The following is a 20769-nucleotide window of genomic DNA, read 5'->3' as shown; positions in this document are numbered from 1 at the left end:
AAATAAATAAATAAGCTGAAGTAGTAAAATAAGTGACCTTAAAACAATAAAAACTAAAGCTAAAACTTAACCTTAAACTGAACTAAAATAAAACTTTCATATTGAAATTAAGCTGAAATAAAATCAAATATAAATATTAGATGAAAGGCTTAAACTAAAGGAAAATGTAAAATGCTGTCTTGGCAACTAACTGGAAAAAGTTGAAGCATTAAAATTTGTAAATAAATTTAATACAAAATAAATAAAACTAAAGCTAAAGCTAAAACTTAACTAAAATAATGTAAACTTAATAATAATAATAAAAAAATAAAAATAATAGATACATACATACACACACACACACATAAATATATATATATATATATATATATATATATATATATATATATATATATATATATATATATATATATATATATCTCATTTTACTAAAATTATTGAAAACTGAAAGATAAAAACTAAAGATAAAAGGTAACACTGATAAAAAACTATAATAGAATAGAAGTAATACTAAAACAACAACGATATGTTGGATCTTTTAGAAAATCCTTTGGATGTTTGCATTCACACTTCATATGATCATGTCTAAACACCTCATATCTTACATATTTACCCTAGATCTGCAAGATATTGTTCTTTGTAAGACAGAAAACAGCCTCTTCTGGTCTTTAGACAATGCATCCATCCACCTTCTCCGTCTAGACACCTTGTATACCATATCGAACACACACACACACACACACAAACTTGCATGCCCTTATTGATTCTCACTCACATCCATCCCTGGAACTAGCAACTGAGAAATAACAGAAAAGAAACCAGCCATTTGGATAGAGGAAGAAAGATTTTCCCTCTCTTCACAGAAGAAAGAGGTGATCCTACCTTGCTAGGAGTTGTTGTGGCTGAGAATAGTCTCTGTTAAGTCCTCGCGATGCGGTTCCTTCACTGCCTCCCTCTCTTCTCCTGGTTACTGTGCTCCTGAAGCGTGGTGGTGTGGTCTGAAGGGGGGTGGCTGGCAAAGAGAAAGAAAGGGAGAGGGTGAGTGAGTGAGTGAGAGAGAGAGAGAGAGAGAGAGAGAGAGAGAGAGAGAGAGAGAAAGGGAGAGCAAAGAATCAAAAGCTCCAGGGTAAAGACGGCGAAACTTGAAACCACCGATGGCCCTCAGACAATCATTTCCCCCTCTCCTTTCTTTCTCCTCCACTCATCATCCTCAGAGTAAATCTCTTCCTGGTGCGTAAGAACAGCCATTTTTCCCCTCCAATCCAGATTCGATGAAGAAAATGAATAGGAGAATTGGACAACCAGCTGGGCCGTATGTAAAACCTCTCAGCCCACTTCCTTTTTTTAAACATACTTGCACACAGACATGCACTTATAACTTTTTATTTTCCCACACTCGGTTTCCTCTCGTAATAGCATGATTCTTTCAGAGAGAGAAAGCCATGGCAACATTTTTTTAATAAAGAGAAAGGGCTGAGGTCAGGTGCACTGTGGCCGGCCATGAGAGAGTGTCTGACTGAGCATTAGTGGAAGGCTAACAGCCATACTAAAGACAACGGTCTCCTGAGAGGCTCGGACGACTTGGATATGGGTGCTGATTACACAGCACACTTTTCATCATCATCTTCTCGCTACCTCTGTGTGCTTTTCATTGTTCCTCACGTGCCCGTGCACGCACAAAAAGACATCAACTAAGCACACACACACATTTTTTGATTTCATAAAAGCCCCGTGTGCAAAAACACCCAATCGGTTTTGTGAGAATGTGCAAAGCATAATAACACTAGCGAGAGAGAGAAAAAAAAACATTACATTTTATCACGCTTATATGGGATTTGAGTTACAAATACTGGGAAATTTCAAGCTACAGTACAATTACTGATTTAAAAAACAAATCTGGCCAATATAGAGTTGTTAAAGATCTCATGCTATGGCTGATAACCGATAAATGATTGATATTTAAATTCTACATAGCATTGTATTTATTGTTGTAAAAAAAAAAATATATGTTTTTAAATGCAACAAGTGAATTTAGGCTTCATATTACATTATAATGTGCAGTACAGTATAAAAAATTATATGCTGAGAAGTGCTACATTTTTTATAGTATAATAGACTTTTAAATCTTTAAAGATTATATAAATAAGAAAAAAATATATTTTTTAAAACACATTAACAGTTATCTTAAACTGCAATAATCTTTCATATTATATATGTTTGTTTGTGTGTATTTTCAGTCAAATAAATGCAGGCTTGGTGACCATAAATTACTTCATAAAAAAACTCATAACATAACATAACATAACATAACATAACATAACATATATATATAGAGATATAGATATTGATATAGATAAACCTAAAGTTGCCTTAATAAGAATTTATTTACTAAATAGGACATTGTGCAGTTATTGAACGACCAAAGTAGTGTTATTGACACTAATCTTCATGCATCAAGTTCCCTTTATTTTTTTTATTTTTTTAAAACAACAAATTTTTAAATTGTATGCCTAATATTACAAAGTATTAGATAAGATTATCAGTAGTCTTCCTGTTTGTTTTTGTGAAAACCACAGAAATTGTCCCTTAAAATCTGCACATGTGCCAGCGCGCCTGTTAGTAATTACTAAAGTGCTCTGAGCCTTTATATTTCCCTATAATCACACACACCCACAAGCTAAACCGCCCGAGACTTCCCGGCCCTCTCCACGCTTCTACTCGTGTTTACCATTACGGTATTCGGCAAGGTCGGAGGTTAAGTGTTGTCAGACCCACTACTGTAGAGCAGCCGTGTTTGCGGGAACAAGCCTATGACAGCGGCTCTAATAGCCAACATCCACACCGAGCTACTGCAGGCCTGCTGGGAGTGCGCTAACACTTTTTCATATTTTATGAAGCTGTTTTTTTTTAGAAAACGGTGGCAAATGGCACATTTGAAGCTACAGCTAAAACATTTTAGCTATTTCTCTTTTGAAATAGCTGGGTTTCGACTGGGGTGTTGCTACTCTGAATACAGTTGGCTATCACTGGAAACAAATAAAGCTTCACCTACACAGCACATCTGTGTATGGTTTTACTCTGCTTTGTAACTAAATCAGTGTGTTCTGCTCAAGAGAGAATGGTGGGAAAATACCACGACAATGTCTTTGTTCAAGTAAAATAGGTCTATTGTTAGCGGATCTTCACGGTTCTGCGGAGGTTGCATGTTCCCCCAGCTGCTGCTCCTCTAATTCTCTCTTTCTCATCTGGTTTTACCTGGTTTAACAGAAAGAAAAAGACACAAGAAAGACCTCTTTCTCCTACAGCAGGTGACCAGGTCAACCATATGAGTGTTGACACAAAGCGGCACTACAAGGGTTTAGAAATTAACATCGAGAAACAGTGTTTCTCTATTTAAAGAGGGGGAAAGAGGGAAAGAAAGATAATGGTGTCTTACGCAGTATGATGACCGATAAAGAAGTGTCCAGATGCTGGCATTTAAAGCACACGTGATCCACGAGAGGTTAGCAAACTGACCTTTTGGATTGTCCAGTGATCATTAACCTGGCAGTGAAGGGAACATGCTGTCCATGCCCACAATCAACATTGCAACATGGCAAAGTTTGAAAGGTTATCGCTCAAAATAGCTCATAGTCTTGACCTGGCAGACAAACAAAACTTTTAACCACAAAAAATGTCAAAGTGCAATGAATTGTAGCACCACTGTATCTTTATTTTTTAGACCTAAATTTAGCTTTTTTCAGCATATTATTGAGGAAATAAAACAATGCAAATGTTTATTATGGTTATAATTTTTTCCCTGCATTGGTTTATTAATTATTAAAAGTTTTGCGGTCGACCAGGTTTATTGTATGTTTCTTACCATCACAAATGGATAGAAAGCATTTATATGCAATAAAAATATTTCGTAACATTATAAATGTCTTTTTTTATAAATGTCAATTTAATGCATCCTTGCTGAATAAAAGTATGAATTTCTTAAAAAAAAAAAAAAAAAAAAAAACTTTTGATGACAGATTGATTTCATTGACTTTGGAAATACTGATGCTCCTGATACTAATACTGTATTGAGAAAACTTATTGACGGATTGGATTATTCTGAAAGAAGAGTCATATTCACCTAGGATGTTTCGAGGTTGAGTAGAACATGGATGAATTTTTTTGGGGGGTGAACTAAACTTTTAATTAGCATCAAAAGTAATGTACATCAAAGTTTCAAGTAGAACAATCTTTAAAATGTAAAAACAGCAAGCCCAAAATAGTTGCTTTATATCGTAAAACACCGAAGCCAAATTTAAACACTGATCTAGATAGGAGAGCGATTTTGTTGGAAAAACATGGAGGTGGTGCTATAATGTTGGAAATCTGGCAATATTTAGGAAGCCATCCATTGACTTCAATGGCTCTGAAGACATGAGAGCAGGCTCTTTTCCCATGCCCTATCAGCTGAGCTGTGGTAAATCAGGACAGATAAGCAGAGACCATTCAGCGACTGAGACAGATGAGTTTGTAAGAGAGAAGGACATGGGCTCCAGGACATTAGCTAACTGCATGCTAATAAATCTGACTATCAACGACTGTCACTGGACTGTATGCCACGACTACTGCTGACTGCAGGGATAAGGGCAATGTCAAGGGCAAGACATCTTGGAAGGGAAAGAAAATCACAAAAATAGTAAAACAGGGAGTAAATTGCTGAATGTATGCTTGGCCAAAGGAGACTGCATGTCCAGCAGTCACTACAGATCTCACTGCTCGTTTCTTTATATTTTACAGTGACATTATATCCAATCTGGGAGCCATATTAGCCATGGAAGTCATTTATGCCATGGAAGAAGTAAACAACTCTGCAAATGAGGACAGATGCAACTGGAGGCCAAAGCAAAGAACGATTAAGCAAATTAGCTCTTGAAATAGTTCTTCAGTTCACTGCTGCCTCAGATATTTTAATAGTCTGGTTACATCTAGATGGGTGCACACTGCAATTATTTTCTGTCCTTTACAATTTTTGCTTCTCAGGCTGTACAATATTATACTTAACTTTCATAAAATAATCCAAGACTGACAATAATGCCCAACCCCAAATGTTTTCATACAAAGAACCCCCAAATACAAAAATTCCCCCCCCCCCCCCCGAAGACATACAAGGAACCACCTTCCTAAAATATACTGTAACAGTAATGATGTTTTTTCATATATATTTTCTAGTGCTGTCAAATTGATAAACAAATAGGCTACATTATTGAATTAAAAAAAAAAACGTATAAAACTACATTCCGTGACACAAAAACAGTATTTTTTATAAAATTGTAGTCGATTTTAGTGTCCCCAATGACACTCTGAAATACTGCAAATGGAGTGATATAAACGGTGAAACAGATGCAGCTCTGTTATCACTAAAATATAACTGCTCTCAGCCAGTCAGATTCAAGGACCAGAAAGAACATTTACGTTTAAATGTGTGTGAGCATGCCATAATGGGAGGCTGTTTGGCTGTGGTTGAGCCCAGTGTGATGAAGCTCCAGTGGTTCCAGTGCTATACATAGCTCTGACTCGCTGTTCCCCTCTCTCTCGCTCGCCCGCTCTGGGCTGTGAAACAGCAAGGATAACTCTTGCTTAGCATCCTCTCCAACACTGTATGCCGGCTTCCCTCCCTGAGGACTGTATATGTCCTAATTCCCCAAAGAACTCCATTTCTCATCATTCTCCTAACAATTATCATCCCCCAGTTCACATAACATATAGACACAAATGTCCATGACTCAATGCACTTTTCCTTTTAATTTTCTTCAGTTCTTTTAAATGGCAAATGACAGCAAGGGCAGATTTTCCTGGAGCATTTAAAGAACTATCAAAGTAGGCCGGCAGTAATACATGAAAGACACTTTGTCCTCTTTTCTGGTCAAGTCCATCTATCGTCTTAAATCCATCTTGGTCTTTCCACTGAATGCTCCTGAAACTTGGAGCGTTGATTAAAAAAAAAAAAAAAAAAAAAAAAAAACTGCTTAAGACTGACTCATAATAGAGGGAGATCTGAAGAGAGAGAGGTTTCGCTTCATTGCAGCCATTGCATTTTTAATCAAACTTTACAAGGTCAGAATTCCCAGAGACTGTGCTTAGAATTGAAAACTAGCTTGATAACGCATATTGCGGTAAATACTGCATACTTATGCTATCTTTAAAAGGTATCATGTGAAGCAATATGCTCTAGGAAACAATAAATGTTCCTTTAAGTAGTGTTTCATGCAGTTAACAAATTTGCTCTTTTGATCCAATTTGTGCAAAAAAAAAAAAAAGTTACATTTGGGTAGTTTTCTGCAAATTTGACCAAATTTACATGCCTACAGAAAATGTACATATATATTTCAAATATTTTTCAGTATGTTTCGGATAACATCTTATACATGCATATTATACACATCTCAATGCTTAATGTAAACTGCTTGGTAACCAGCATTCTTCAACTCAATTCTATTTGTGTTCAACAGGGGGAAAAAAATAATTTAGGTTTGGAAGAACATGCTTTCACTTTTGAGTGAACTATCCCTTGAGCACAGTCCAGGTCTCTTGCTTTAGATAACAGAGATAAACTGGCTAAAGCCCTCTGGGAAAGATAACCAGAGACCAAATCTACTGAATCATCATCCAGGCAGCCACAGTTATATAACAGTCCCACAGTGAGGATGAACAGCAAAGGACAGCTGTATATGTATAAGGACAGCAAAGGTGGATGATCAGGAGCAAGGGTGCAATTTCACAACTTTAAACACAAATCGGATATGATCCGATGGTTCATCCCACTCTACGTCCGTAGTTTAGTTTTAACTCAGCAGGCCTCCCAGCATGCAAAATCAAGTCTCTCCTAAAGCCTCAAGATGGAAAACATTCAAACAGCATCAGTTTTCAGCTCTTCGTACGAAATAACAAAGTTGAACAGGGTGTAAAATATAAATCTTAAACCTTTTCTTGCTTTCCTTCACAGTTTCATTAGTAAAGACAAGCAACGGTTTCATGCAGTGGATAAAAAGCTAATCTAATTAGCCAGTGTGTTGTCAGGCATCTTTGATGATTAGACCTTATGCTGGCCCTTATCAAAGAGGGTTTCTAAATTCATTAGTGAGGACCGTAACAAATACACACCCTGTCATGCTTGTCCTTGTCCTTGCCGTCAGCAGCATCTTAACATTACGAAAAGATCCATTGAGAGATTTGTCCACTGCCTGTCGCTTTTAATTAAACAGACCCTTTATTTCTTCAGGTCATTGGCTCAATCAATAGTCTTTATATTGAAATTAAATTAAGCAAATACATAATCTGCTGTTCTGTGCACAACTCAAAATAGGATTTGAAGTATTGCAAAGTCACTATATGCCAGTCGTGTCAAGGAAGCACGGCAGAGATTAGAGCAGATTGTGTCAGACATCTGCCGTGACGAAAACACTCGGCACGTGGCAAGGAGGCTGCCACAGAGGAAAGAGAGCTTAACAAAGGAGGCAATCACAGCGAGGGGCTTTGTGTGGAAGTGGAGGAAGGGTAGGCGCTCCTATTCAAGTCAATTATGTTTTAGTGGATGCTATTGGTGTTGCCTTCTAATGACAGCCCCTCCCAACTCTCTTCGCCCCACCCTCTTATCAACTGAATACAAAAGGGGAGAAACAGAGAGGACAAAGAAAGGATGCTTCATTCCCATTAACATGTAATTGTTAATTATTTCACCACAACAAGCTGGAATAGTAAAATAGTTATTTTCATGCAATTGCTAAAAGCTTTGGATACCTAGGATTTGGCGCACTTGCATAATCGTGTGTGTCATTACACATAATTGTTTTCAAAAACCCTATCCCCTCTATTTCCAGTGATTTCCTGTCAACAAAGTCAGACGAAAACAAAACGAAACAAAATGAATGCATTAAAAGACTTAATGCATTAAAAGGCATGCATTTTTCCAGTATTTGTACCTGTGAACTGAAACCATGGCCAGTGTTAGTGACTAAAATAAATGGATTAAAAGACAAAATAAAATTATTATAAAAAAAAAAAAATCTAAAAAGACAATGCATTAAAAGGGATACATTTCTTAAATAAAATAAAAATATACAATGATATTTTACATGTACATTTAGTCATTTAGCAGATGCTTTTATCCAAAGCGACTTAGAAATGAGGACAACGGAAGCAATCAATATCAATAAAAGAGCAATTATATGCATCTATAACAAGCCTCAGTTAGCTTAAAAGCAGTACACATAGCAAGGTTTTTTTTTTATTATATAATAAATAAAAAGAAAACAGATAAAATAGAAAAAGAACAGAGCAAGTGAGTGTTGGGCTTTTTTTTGCTTTTGTTAATTGTATAATAAAAAGAAATCAAACAGATAGAATATAAAAAGATAATAAAGCTGATGTTAGATTTTTTTCCCAAATAAACAAGCAGTTAGTAAATTAATAGAGTCTAAAATAGACAAGTTTTTTTTTTTTTTAAGAATAGAATTGAGAATTCTAGAGTTAGAGGGTCAAATAAAGATGGAAGAGATGCGTTTTTAGCCGATTGAGTTGGGCGGGTCATTCCACCCGGAGTGAACATTTAATTTAAGGGTCCATGAAAGTGATCTTGTTCCTCTTTGGGATGGCACAATAAAGCGGTGTTCACTTGTAGCTTCTAAAGCTTCTAAAGGGCTCTTAAGTCTGAAGTAATGAATTTAGGTAAAGGGGTGCAGCAGAGCCAGTGGTGGTTTTGTAGGCAAAAATGAATGCCTTGAATATTATATGAGCATTAATTGATAGCCAGTGCAAATTAATAAACAGATGTGTGACATGCATTCCTTTCTGCTCATTAAAATGTATTTTGCTAATCCAAAATTACTTAAAGGTATGCATTTTGATTGCATATTCGTGACTCAGAACTGAACCTATGACCTTGGTATTGCAAAAGATAATAAAAATAATATTAACAATGGATGGATGGATGGATGGATGGATAGATAGATAGATACACACACACACACACACACACACACACACACACACACACAGACATCCTATTAACAACCAAAGACTAGGCTACATATTGAAACCATGAATGACATGTCAAACACTGAAAGGAAGTAACTGAAAACATTCTCTACACAACACATGTGCAGAGAGCCCAGCTGTATGAGTACTGTACAACTACTACCAGATTGTACAGTTTATTGTTGCTATAGTGTGTGTTTGACAGCATCCTGTAATTCACAGACTCTTCCTGTCTTCCTGTTCGCTCAACATTATGAAAGCTCATCCAGCTACCAGTCGGCATCGTTTATTGGATAGAGCAGATTAACCGGCTCCAGATCAACTGGAAGGGCATCATAAACCCACAACCCATCATGCTCTGCTGACACAGTCTGCCAGTCATATTTCACAGAAAATCGCACCACCAAGAGGATATTATGCTGACTGTCTGTTAGGCCAGCAGTTCTGCTTTTCAAATGAGCAGCTTTGGGATTTGCCGATCATCAGTAAAGCATGCAAATGAGACACATGGCTGGATAAACCAATGTTACAGCTTTCAGATTAAAACGGCGTTCTTCTAAACAACAGCAAAGCAATTTCAGTAGCCTAAATGAAATGTGTAAATTTGGTAGAAAACACAAAACCAAACAAAAATAAAACAAACACACACACACACACACACACACACACACACACACAAACACACAATTCAACTAACCAAACTAAACAAAAATAAAAACCAAATAAAATACAAGTCATGCTTTAAATACTTTTTAAAACATAAAAAAAATGATTAAAAAAAATGATTTAAAACACCTCTCAAATGTTTAAATATGAACTTTTGTGAATTACAAACAAAATACACATTGCTTAAACATTCTGTGTGAGTGACAAATGAAAAGAACATTTTTATCAGTAACAGGAAGGTTCTTACCTCATATACATCAGGTCTGTGATTAACAGGAATCGTTTTTCAGTAAGATGAGTCAGAATGTTCAGTAGCTGGATGCCTGTGGCTAAACTTGCGAACATGTGAAATAATCACTGCAGGTCACAGCTTTAGATAAGCATCAGCTATCCGCATTATCACCATCAGTGCGCTGAGTCAGAAAGTTATCAGTCAGTTCATGTCCTACAAGAACATAGATCACATGTGAATTAAAGGTACGTCATCTGTAATATTTATGTCCTGTTTGTTCCATCTTCCATGTGATACACATGTCTAACACCTTGTCTGTGTATAATCAAGGGAGTTCTGGAAAACAGGAATTTTTGCTTTCAGCTCTTTTGTGTCTTGCGTCTTAACAGGAGAAGACCACACCTTTACAAGCTTCAACTGTCTGAAAAATAATGGTGCTATTGTGTCATTTGACAGCCTTCTAATGCTGTTCAACGGACTTTTCATGCTCCAGACTTCAAATTTAAAGCCCTGTTGAGATCTAATTTATTAACACCTTCCTATTTTCATTCATATTGTCTATGTGAATTACTGTGAACGAAAAAATCAAATTGAAAAATGAATCTTAAAAGGCTGCGTTGATAATAAACAACTGTATGTTTCGATTAACACCAATAAGTGTCCATAAAAAATATTAAATTACAATTTGTAATGGATTATTCTACGCAATTATTATGCAAGTACATTTTTCTATACTTGGAATATTGTGCCTTTAGCATAGCGACATGCTAATGCCATACAAAAACTCACTGGGTACTGGCTGCTGCATTCTCAAATTTCTCAATAAGCTGAATCTTTGAGAGAGATTTTTTTTTTTTAAATCAGAGCCTGATGACTCACAGAGAATGTGCTGAATCTCTCGTCTATTCAATAAAAATCCCTCACTGTATGAGTGTGTGGGTCGGCCGGATGAATGGAGAAAAACAACACAGGCTTGAGAGAGAGAGGGTGAGAGAAAAGGAAATCATCTTGACTTCACACAATCTAAATATGAGAGAGACAATGAAATATATGGAACAAATGATGGCTAATGCACATGCAGTCCGCCAAAACCAGCTAGTCAGGTTTTATAACAATCAGTACAGTCCACTCACAGAACAATGAAGGGTGCTAGAGAGGCTAATGCCGCCATTTAAGGTCTTTTCTTATCATCCTACTATAATTCCCTCAGACTTGGCCCGTGGCGTGATTTGTGTCTTTGTAGATCATAGGGATTAGGATTAAATGTTATGAAAAGGATTGAAGAAGCTTTATGTGTTATTGGTAAACGGGGCCCAGAACTACCTTTGAAAAAAGACAATCAGTTTCCTGTACACGGCCATTGTCAACATGAGCGACTCATTTTTGGTCATGTGATCAGATGCTGTAGTTTCTCCCTGCTTCTGTTCTGCAGCCAGTATTTAGTTTAACATCACCGTTTACTTCTGTTCTTGCTAATTACACTGTGACAGTATTGATATTCCTCATACATTCTGAACAGGACTGAATGCAGACCCATAATCCCAAATAAGACAATTTCTGCAATGAAGTAAAAAAGAAACATCTCAATTAAGACCAACTCTGCTTTCAAAAAAGGTTAATACCAGCAAATGCAACACATTCATAGCTGTTGAATCCAAGTTTTGGCCTCCTTAAGCTTTCAGACAAGGTTTTGCCCGAAACAATTAAGAGGAAATGTTCCAAGGAAGGATTAAACTATGAGATTACATAGGAAATAATACAGTGCCTCTAAAACGGGTCACTCAAACATGGCCTGAAAGATCATTTTAAGTTATCTTTGTTCACTGAGAACTCTCTACAGTTGATTATACAATTCTCTTTCATAGAATTTGGTTTTCAATTGGTCTGCTGGGTCAGTACACACATTACTAGTTGTAGGCAGACCAGGCCTGGACTGTCAGTTTTGAGATATTCTTGATCTCACACTCTTTTGGAAATCACCCAACAGACAGACTCGGCAACAGAAGGTGGCGGAGGGATGAAGCAAGCTTCCTACAACATATGGCAAGCACTCATGGAGCCTGAAGTGGACCAGACCACCAATTTACAAAGCAGTAAGTGGAGAGAATTACACGATGCTGTACATCTGAGAAGCATGGAAACACAAAAACAGATCAGCACACTCCTCCTACCATTCTATGCTAATTACAAATGTGGGCCTTTGGGCTAACCGGAAGACCTTCCCACCAAAATCAGGCTATTATTACACATTTAACAGATTAACAATTGTTGCGACTGTGTACAATTAAAGCATTAAACATGCCATGCTTTCCTTATATTTTAATTCTTGATTTGACATTGCAGTCGCATGTGCAACTTGGAATAGATGTTCCAATAAACCACTTGTGACTTTTGTTATTAGACAGTTCAAAAGTTTGAATAACAAATGTTTAAGTCTACTCACTTAGGTATTCATTCTAATATGCTGATTTAGTGTTCAAGAAACAATGCTAAAAACTGGTTTTGCTGCTTATACTCTATATATGCATACTGTATACAGCTTTAGAGTTTTTTACAGCCTCTTAATAGTATGCTGTTGTTTGATCTTTTCGACAAATAGGGGGAGAAAAGGCTTCAAAGGTTGTTGAGCTTCTTCAGAGGTGACCTGGTTTTCTAGTTACTGGCCCTCCAAACACATTGCTGTACTTGCAAATGTCAGCCTGTCCAATTAAGTCTGCATTAAAGTTTTTGGGGTCACTGCACTTCAGCAGGGAAAGAATATGATGCTCCAGAAGCGTTACCACAGGCCACCAATGCAGAGACTCAGCAATCACGAGCTGACAGAGTGAGATGAGACATCTCAGTAAAGTCGAGTTGAATACTTCCATCATAACGCAACTTCCAGCTAATTATGTAAACACACTGTCACAAGTATTCAAACACATACTATGGTGCGTCATCACCTGGGAGGGAATCGAGACTAAAAAGCTTTTTAATTAGTCCTAAGGGAAAAGGCAGAGAGCGTCTTGGAGTCTGGTTTAGTCCTACAATTCTCAACCAATCTACAGAGGAAGGAGGATTTGTAATGCCATTCAAATCCTAATGGGTCTGTATCCTCTGTGACGGATAATACTGTCTGCAGAGCTTGGACTCCCATCCAATAGATTGCTTGCTGAGTGCCAGAAAAGGACCTGGGATCCTTTAGAGATTAACATTACATTAGCATCGATATATACTGTAACATTAGGCCTAATTATCTGAGCTCATATATATGACTCATTCCTTGTTAAAGCTGTATATTTAATACCTGTGGGTTTCAGTTCTTCATGTAAAAGCTGGACTGTAGAGGTTTAACTAAACATTAAGTAAAAATAGTCATGCTACTTTGTAGCAACAGAAGCTGCAGGAATAAATGTGGCTGTCACTTTAATTGTTGTCAAACTCGTATTATTCATGCATCTAGGCTGCGTGGGTGCGGAAATAACACAATGTACTTCATAGTTTCATTGCAGAGCCTTATAAAAGTCTTTGTGATGTCACAAATACATGACAACATTTGATAAACAAGAGTGTCATCTGTTCTACTGCACATCTGTTTTCATTACAATTAATGCTCGTCACAAGCTCATGCTTCGTGTCTGGAACTGCTCACTCATTCACAATTCACTACAGAAAAGAGTGTCATACTACTAAGGAACAAGTGTGACAGCATTTCTAATAAATGTTTATTGAGCCCAGAATCAGCATATTAGAATGATTTCTGAAGGATCATGTGACCTTGAAGACTGGAGTAATGATGCTGAAAATTCAACATAAGTCACTTTGGATAAAAGCATCTTCTAAATTAATAAATGTAAATGTTAAATAGAAAACACTTATTTAAATTGTGATAATATTTTACAATTTAACAGTTTTAACAGATTATTTTTAGCAAATAAATGCAGCTTTAGTGACATTACATTACATTGCTCTTTTTACTCAACATATTTTTGAACTATAGCATATTTAAAAATACAATAAAAAATAAATAAAACCCTATATATTGCCATATCATATGATTTTTTAGATCTTCACAATATGTTCAAAAATATAAGATCTATTAGGTTCTTCTTTTTTCAAACCTATTATAGTAATAATATATGGAATTTGCTATTTTTATATTCTTTTATATTTCTATTAGCATTTATTGATAAATTAATTCATTACATTTTAGTAATTTAACCTGTTTTATTTCAGTAAAATAAAAATACTCATGCTTTAAGTAATTTAAGCTTTATTTCAATTAACAAAAATGGTTACAGCATCAGTTAGTGCATTTCAGGTCAATATTTGTCAGTCATCAGTTGTATAATCAGTGGCATTATAGGTTTAAAACCGCAAATAACTGTATGAACATGTAGGGAATGAAGTCATTCACACATGACTACAAAAGATCTGACATGGATATGGAAATGTGGGAGATATTTTCGATCTGTTTTCAGCTCTGTAAAGAATTGAATGGGATGATAAGCTCTACCAGGGTCTTGGTTGAAGACTGATACGCATTATTATCTGCTGTAGCAGAATCATTCAGTTGAATAGTTTAATTCCAGCTGAATAGTTCAATCATTCCGGTTGAACAGCTTGTCACACTTGGGCTATCATTGCCATACTACCATACTCCTGTGGTCCAGAGTGTCACTGTCTGGAGGTCCGTCAGTCAGATTCACATGCACACTGCAACTGACTGATTGGTCAAGGCTGGTCAGCTGATTCGCCAAACCGTCCAGTGTAGGTGAAACAACCACCGCATGATCCAAATAGGGATTAACACCCTTGGATGGTGCCAGTCATTTCCTATTGGTGTGGAGTAGACAGCGATGGGAGTTAAAAGGGTTAAGATCCAGTTGAGCGCGATCTGTTGTGGGTTTGGCAAATCTTTTGGCAGGCCACCTGGTCCCCAGTGCTAAACGGGCCAAAGACAGAAGCAATCTGTCTCATGTATGAGCCACCATGCTCAGATGTCCACTGCGTTTATAAAATATGCATTAGTACCTATTTCTATGCAAGATAAATGCAATCCAGAGTAAACAGGTTCTGGGTGCATTGAAAGAATCATTGAGCCCTAGGGAAATAAATGCACCTGATTCCAAACAATCTCTATCTGTCATGTCTCACTCTTTCACTTCATCTTTCCTTTCTTTTCCCACTTATTCAAATGTGGCTCTCTGTGCAATAATTAAAATATACAAGTAACATATGCATTCACTGTTTTCTATTTGTTTTCTAATTGTTTTTTTTAAACCTAACAAACTAATTTATTTTAGATGTTTTGCTCGAAAAGTGTGTTTGTATGTTTATATTTCTTTAAAATAAATGCCAGTTTTCATTTTAATATTAGTTTAGGTTTTGTGCTTTTTGTCATTTTCTATTATTTATCTTTAATTTTTATTTTATTTACATCAACCTAAGCTTATTTTAAGTTTCTTCATTGTAAATCTCTTATTTTAGTAACATTTATGTGCTAATATAGTATTTATTAACATTTCGATACTGTTTTTTTTTTTATATTTTCAGTTTTCATTATAATATTAGTCTGTTTAACTTTTAGTAAATTTACCACTTCAACTTAAGCTTCTTTTATTTCAGCTTTCTTCAAAATAAATACCAGTTGGATTAGTTTTATTTTAATATTATTTCTACACAATGATAGTATTTATTAATATTTGTTTAAAAAGAAAAGTTTTAGTCATTTATGTACTTTTTTAAGTTGAACTATCTGAAACATTTATATTTCTAATTTATTCCAGCTTTATTTGTTATAGTTTAACTGTATAGTTAGATTGATATTCATATACATCTTTAAATGTGGCTTAAGTGTTCAAATACCTTGTGGGCCTACTGTATATTTAATGGGCTGCCTTTGGGTGAGGAAACCCCCCTAATAAAGGTGATGAGTGAGCAGATTAACTCTTTAATGCCGGGCTCTCTCTCCAGCACAACACCTCTCCTCCTACACTGTCTGGCTCAATGTAATCCACTCTGAATGACAATGATGGAGACTATCTTGCTAAGTGCTGTGCACTTTTCCATCCCTAATTACATTCGCTAAAGCATGTGCTGAAAGATAACACCACCCCCATGAACACTGAAGCACCATGAACGCAATAACAGTGCTAGATGATTTCAAGTAATAAATATGATCTATCTGCTGCTGTTTATGTTAAGTGCTTAGACTTGGGGCCTTATTTTAGCAATCTAAGAGCATGGTCTAAATGCACGGCACAGGTGCACTCAGGGCATGTCTGAATTCACTTTTGATAGTTTAACGACTGGAAAATGCATTAGCTATTTAAACAACACGGCACAGGATGGCAAAATGAGAACTGCGTCTGGCTGAAACTACTTGCTCCACATTGAGCCAGGTGTATGATAGGGCCCGTTGATTTTGCACAGTGCTTAAAAAGTAAACGGCAGAACAATTGAGCCAACAGCTAAAGACATAAGATCCAAGTAACAAACAATTTAGTCACTGAACCTAGATATGAAATTATGAATCTACTACAGTATATTTTTTGTAATATGCACTTCCCATTTTGCAAACAATTAGAACAAACGTTTTGGCTGGCATGGCATTTCATAATGAATTCAGCTACACATTTACACATGTATTTAAAACCTTTCCCTTTTAAATCATTGCAGAAAGTGAATTAAATACAATCTATTTATGTCTATTTTTGTTTTGTTTCGCTTTTTAACACCTATTTTGTGTGATGTTTTGCCTGAAAAATCTTGATATTTACAGAATTTCTGTTTTACAGAATTCTCCCCTTTTAAACCAGTGCAGAGAAGAAAAAAAAAATCATTCAATATTTATATTTATTCCAAAACAGCTGACTTAAAGATGTTTTAAAATTTGCATCTTGCTTTCTTGGGTTATTATTTTGCCACAATTTGTCAATTTTTTCAGTGAATTATGACTTTCAAATGGTTTTTTGAATATACTTGTGATACATGAGTCATATGGACTGCTTTTTTATAGTGTAATTTTGGAACTTGAAAGCGCGAGTCCTTCACTCATTAAATGAACATGAGCAACCAGCATATTCTTCAAAATATCTTTTTGTTTAGTTTCAGTCCCTTTAAGAATGCCTCAAAATGTGCAGGACAGGGTTCTCCAGCAGCTTGTTCTAGAAGTACCGCATTCCATCACTACACTCAGTATTCGCTCTGGGTGTTCACAGTATCAGCACTGCATCAAAGAGTGAAGCTGACGCATACAAGAGACTGGGACAACAGAGATGCACATGTACACACACATTTCCCTCCTTTTCTGACAGAGCAGGCTTCACACAAACCACAACCAGCGTTACCAGCCATCAGCATAGATCCTACATGCTCCACCCAATGAGAAACAGAGACAAAAATGCATTTCCTTTGCACAAACCAATCGCACGGCAGATAAACAGAACAGAAAGAGAGTGGCAACATAAACAGATACACTAGGACAGAGAGCTAGTGTGCTTCCACAACAGATGCATCTTTTTAGGGGCAAAAAAATGCATTCATCCCTTTTCTGTAAAAATGTACATACACACTCTCCCTCATTAAAGCATGTCACAAATCCATTTAATCTAAGAAAACTCCAGATTCTGACGGTTTTAGGAGCCAAACACGACTTTATATTCAATTAATGCTTAATATGAAAATCATATTTAGAGACGAGCAACATTTATCCATATCAAGACCGCACACCCCCACCAGGAGAAATCCATTACACAACCAGACGCCAAACAGGAAGCCTGTTGAAGTCAATTGAGTTTATCCTCTCAGTCTAAGTGCGGTACATCCGAAAAAAGCTCTGGCTTGGCAAAGCTCGCGCTCTTTCAGATTTGCTGGGATACTCTGCATGCGGGACACCACTTGATTAGAACAAACCCGGCACTGACAGAGTAGCAAAAAGAGACGTGTAGAGGCAAAAGAGAACGAAAGACAGGCAGGTGGCGGCACTCTGGGGGGGACAAACAGGCTCGAAGCCCATCTGGTGGGACCCCAGCATCTGTAATCACGGACAACACCCCAAAAATGATGCATGTTCCCGCTGAGGACCAACCAGATCAAACATTCAGCATGCTGGACAAGATGTTCCGTCCATGTATTTTGTTCCACGGCTATAAAATATTCACTTAAAAGCTTCTCACATCAATTAATCATAAGTGTGTGAAAACACTCAAACAAATGTCAAACAAATGTTACGGCAAAACAGTCGTAAAATTGCTAAATTTTTTAATAGCATAAAAAAAAAGTAAAACCATGGGGGAATAAACACATACACAAACATGAGGACTTACCAGTGCAAGCTTGTTCGGATATTGTTGATATGTCCGCAAAATAAAATATACATATAATGATAAATATTAATTACAATATTAAAAATACGAAATCATGAATCACTTGTAAGCAAAGAAAAAAAAATGAATAAATGAACGTCCTTTATATGCAGCGCTACTGACAACAGCAACAAGACTAGCTGGTGCAGGCAGTCACGGCGAGATGCTACAATAACAGCATCCCCCTTTCAGGAAAGGATGGATAAAGGAGGGAGTGACAAGCGCACCGGAGAAATGGAGGAAAGAGGGGAGGAGGGACACTATGGAGCATGCTCCCTGAAAATCCCTGGGTATTTAAGTGTCACATGACTCGCTCTGAGCTGTCAGTCAACTCTAGTAGGAAACTGAAGGAGGGGGAGAGAAAGAGAGAGATGGATAGGGGACCATTATGTTGATGGGTACAGTGCAGAGCAGAACGGTGGGTGGCACCATCACAGCTGCTGTTTTTTTCCATTTAATTAAAGAAAGAGGGAGAAATGAAACCATTATCTCTCATATCCCACCCCCAGGCAAGAAGCCCACCAATGACATGAGTGTTTCCGGTTTAGAGCTATGGATTAACCCTTTATAAACTAAACTACATGCATAGGCACGCGTGCACACACACACATATACATTTTATATATATACACACATACATACATACATACATATTGTACATTATTAATCACTTTTTTGCCTTCTGTTTTTTTAATGGTTTTGTGGTGATAAATGAACAAGTTAGAAACATTTTATTCAGTTCATAAAATATTCAGAATAACTATCTTAAAAATAACAAATGCATTTTTAAATATTTTTTGTAAAGTGTAGATAGTATCACATTGCCCATATAAATCAGAATATAGAAATCACACACAACCACACACACACACACACACACACACACACACACACACACACACACACACACAAAGATTTGTCAAATAATTGCTGTTCTTTTCATCAATAATCTTCCATTCATCAAATAATCTTTTTTTTTCTTGATGCGTCAATGTTAAAAACATTTTTTTACATTTAACAAAATAAACAAACAAGTTAGTACCAAAACTGTTTTGGCAATAATAAGAAGAAGAATAAACTTGAATTTGTAAGCACCAAATCAGCATATTAGAAGGATTTCTGAAGGATAATGTGATGCTAAAAACTGCTGAAAATACTGCTTTGACATCACAGGAATAGATTACACTTTAAAAGTATATTAAATAGAAATGGTAATTCAAGCTTGGGTAAACATAGGATCTACATCCATCCATCCATCTATCTATTTTCTTCCATCTATAAGAAATGTTTCTTGAGCACAGTGTGCTCAGTGTCAGTGGCATTTCAGCTGCTGAATCTACAGCTGGATTTAATCTAGTCTAATACATCACATTCCATAACTCACAACAGTAGCAGACACACTGCAGAGTCATGCCTATAAACACACATCAGACAGCTGTTCACATTGTCCACATGCCTATATCAAAACAAAAGATTACTGCAATTACCATGCATTGTAGGCCTACTGTATGCTGCTTCTTTCAAGCCAGAGAGGACTAAGCACTTAAAGCAAGTGTGATTCTGAAGGAATCTATGATATTTTTTTTGTCTTATTCCAGTAGGAATTTAGTGTTTAAGTATAATGATTGATAGTTTAGATAACATATTGTTTAATAAACCTTCAAAAACAGCAACAACTGTTTGTTCAAAAATAATCTACTATAAATGTAGTCCTTTGCTGCATCTTGTTTTAAAGAAACCACTTTCATCGCTCATTGATTTATAATAATGGTATACAGCGCCCTCTAGTGACACGCTGTGGTTTACTGCGCTCCCTAATGACACGATACACACAGCGCCCCCTACTGACTATTTAAGAAATAATCGAACGTGAATATTAAAATATTTCTCTTCTTTTAGCCTGGTGTTTATTTATTCTAAATAAATTAGGTGCATACTTCCCTGTCCTTCTCTCTAAACATTCAGTGACTTAAACAATCCAGGTAAAATACATAGCCCGATAAAATATATAAGCAAAGGTACAAAATGTAAATATTGACACAGTAGTTTCGCTGTTCTAAATAGGAATTGGAGGAAAATGCTCCTGTTTGAACAAGGAACCTGTTTGGTCCGTTTAAAATAGATGAACAGAACAGATATATTTAAACCGTGCATGCTGCTATACAAAATATTTGGATTATCATGTCACATTTAATGTTTTATAGTGTTCCTAAATGTATGAAGATGTCTTTCTCAATGGAAAAAGCCCCCGAGGACATTTCAGTTTGGTTTATCCTTGGACGTACAGGTATTTACAATATTTTTCAAATGAATACACACCAAATCCATCATCCGCTCATACTAAAATAGCAGACCCGTGCATGTATGCATGTTTTATTCCTGTTACTTTCACATTATAATCCTAAATTCTACTGCACGCTCCAGGTTACTCTACCACGCTTCTCATTAACAAACCAATGTAAAACTAATATAAACTGCAACTGCTTCCTTCACTTTATCAAACATAAATCA

At 36.3% G+C, this 20769-nt stretch overlaps 1 protein-coding gene across 2 annotated transcripts in view; it reads right to left on the bottom strand.

The window, feature by feature from the left end:
* Positions 1-18434, bottom strand: part of LOC113111208 (pleckstrin homology domain-containing family A member 6-like) — an 88511-nt gene extending 70077 nt beyond the window's left edge. Inside the window, exons 1-2 of one of the 2 annotated variants that reach the window (XM_026275761.1) lie at positions 18220-18434; positions 883-1012 (exon numbers count right to left, since the gene is read on the bottom strand). The gene's annotated coding sequence lies outside the window, so the exon portion shown is untranslated. Of the gene's footprint in view, positions 1-882; positions 1013-9925; positions 10082-18219 lie in introns of those variants that run through there. The other variant, XM_026275762.1, reaches the window with a different exon arrangement.
* Between the last annotated feature and the right edge of the window lie 2335 nt (positions 18435-20769).

The sequence above is a fragment of the Carassius auratus genome, chromosome 11, assembly GCF_003368295.1.
Source record: "Carassius auratus strain Wakin chromosome 11, ASM336829v1, whole genome shotgun sequence".
NCBI lineage: Eukaryota > Metazoa > Chordata > Actinopteri > Cypriniformes > Cyprinidae > Carassius > Carassius auratus.
The sequence above is the reverse complement of the archived record's forward strand: the minus strand, read 5'-3'. Positions and strand labels throughout refer to the sequence as shown.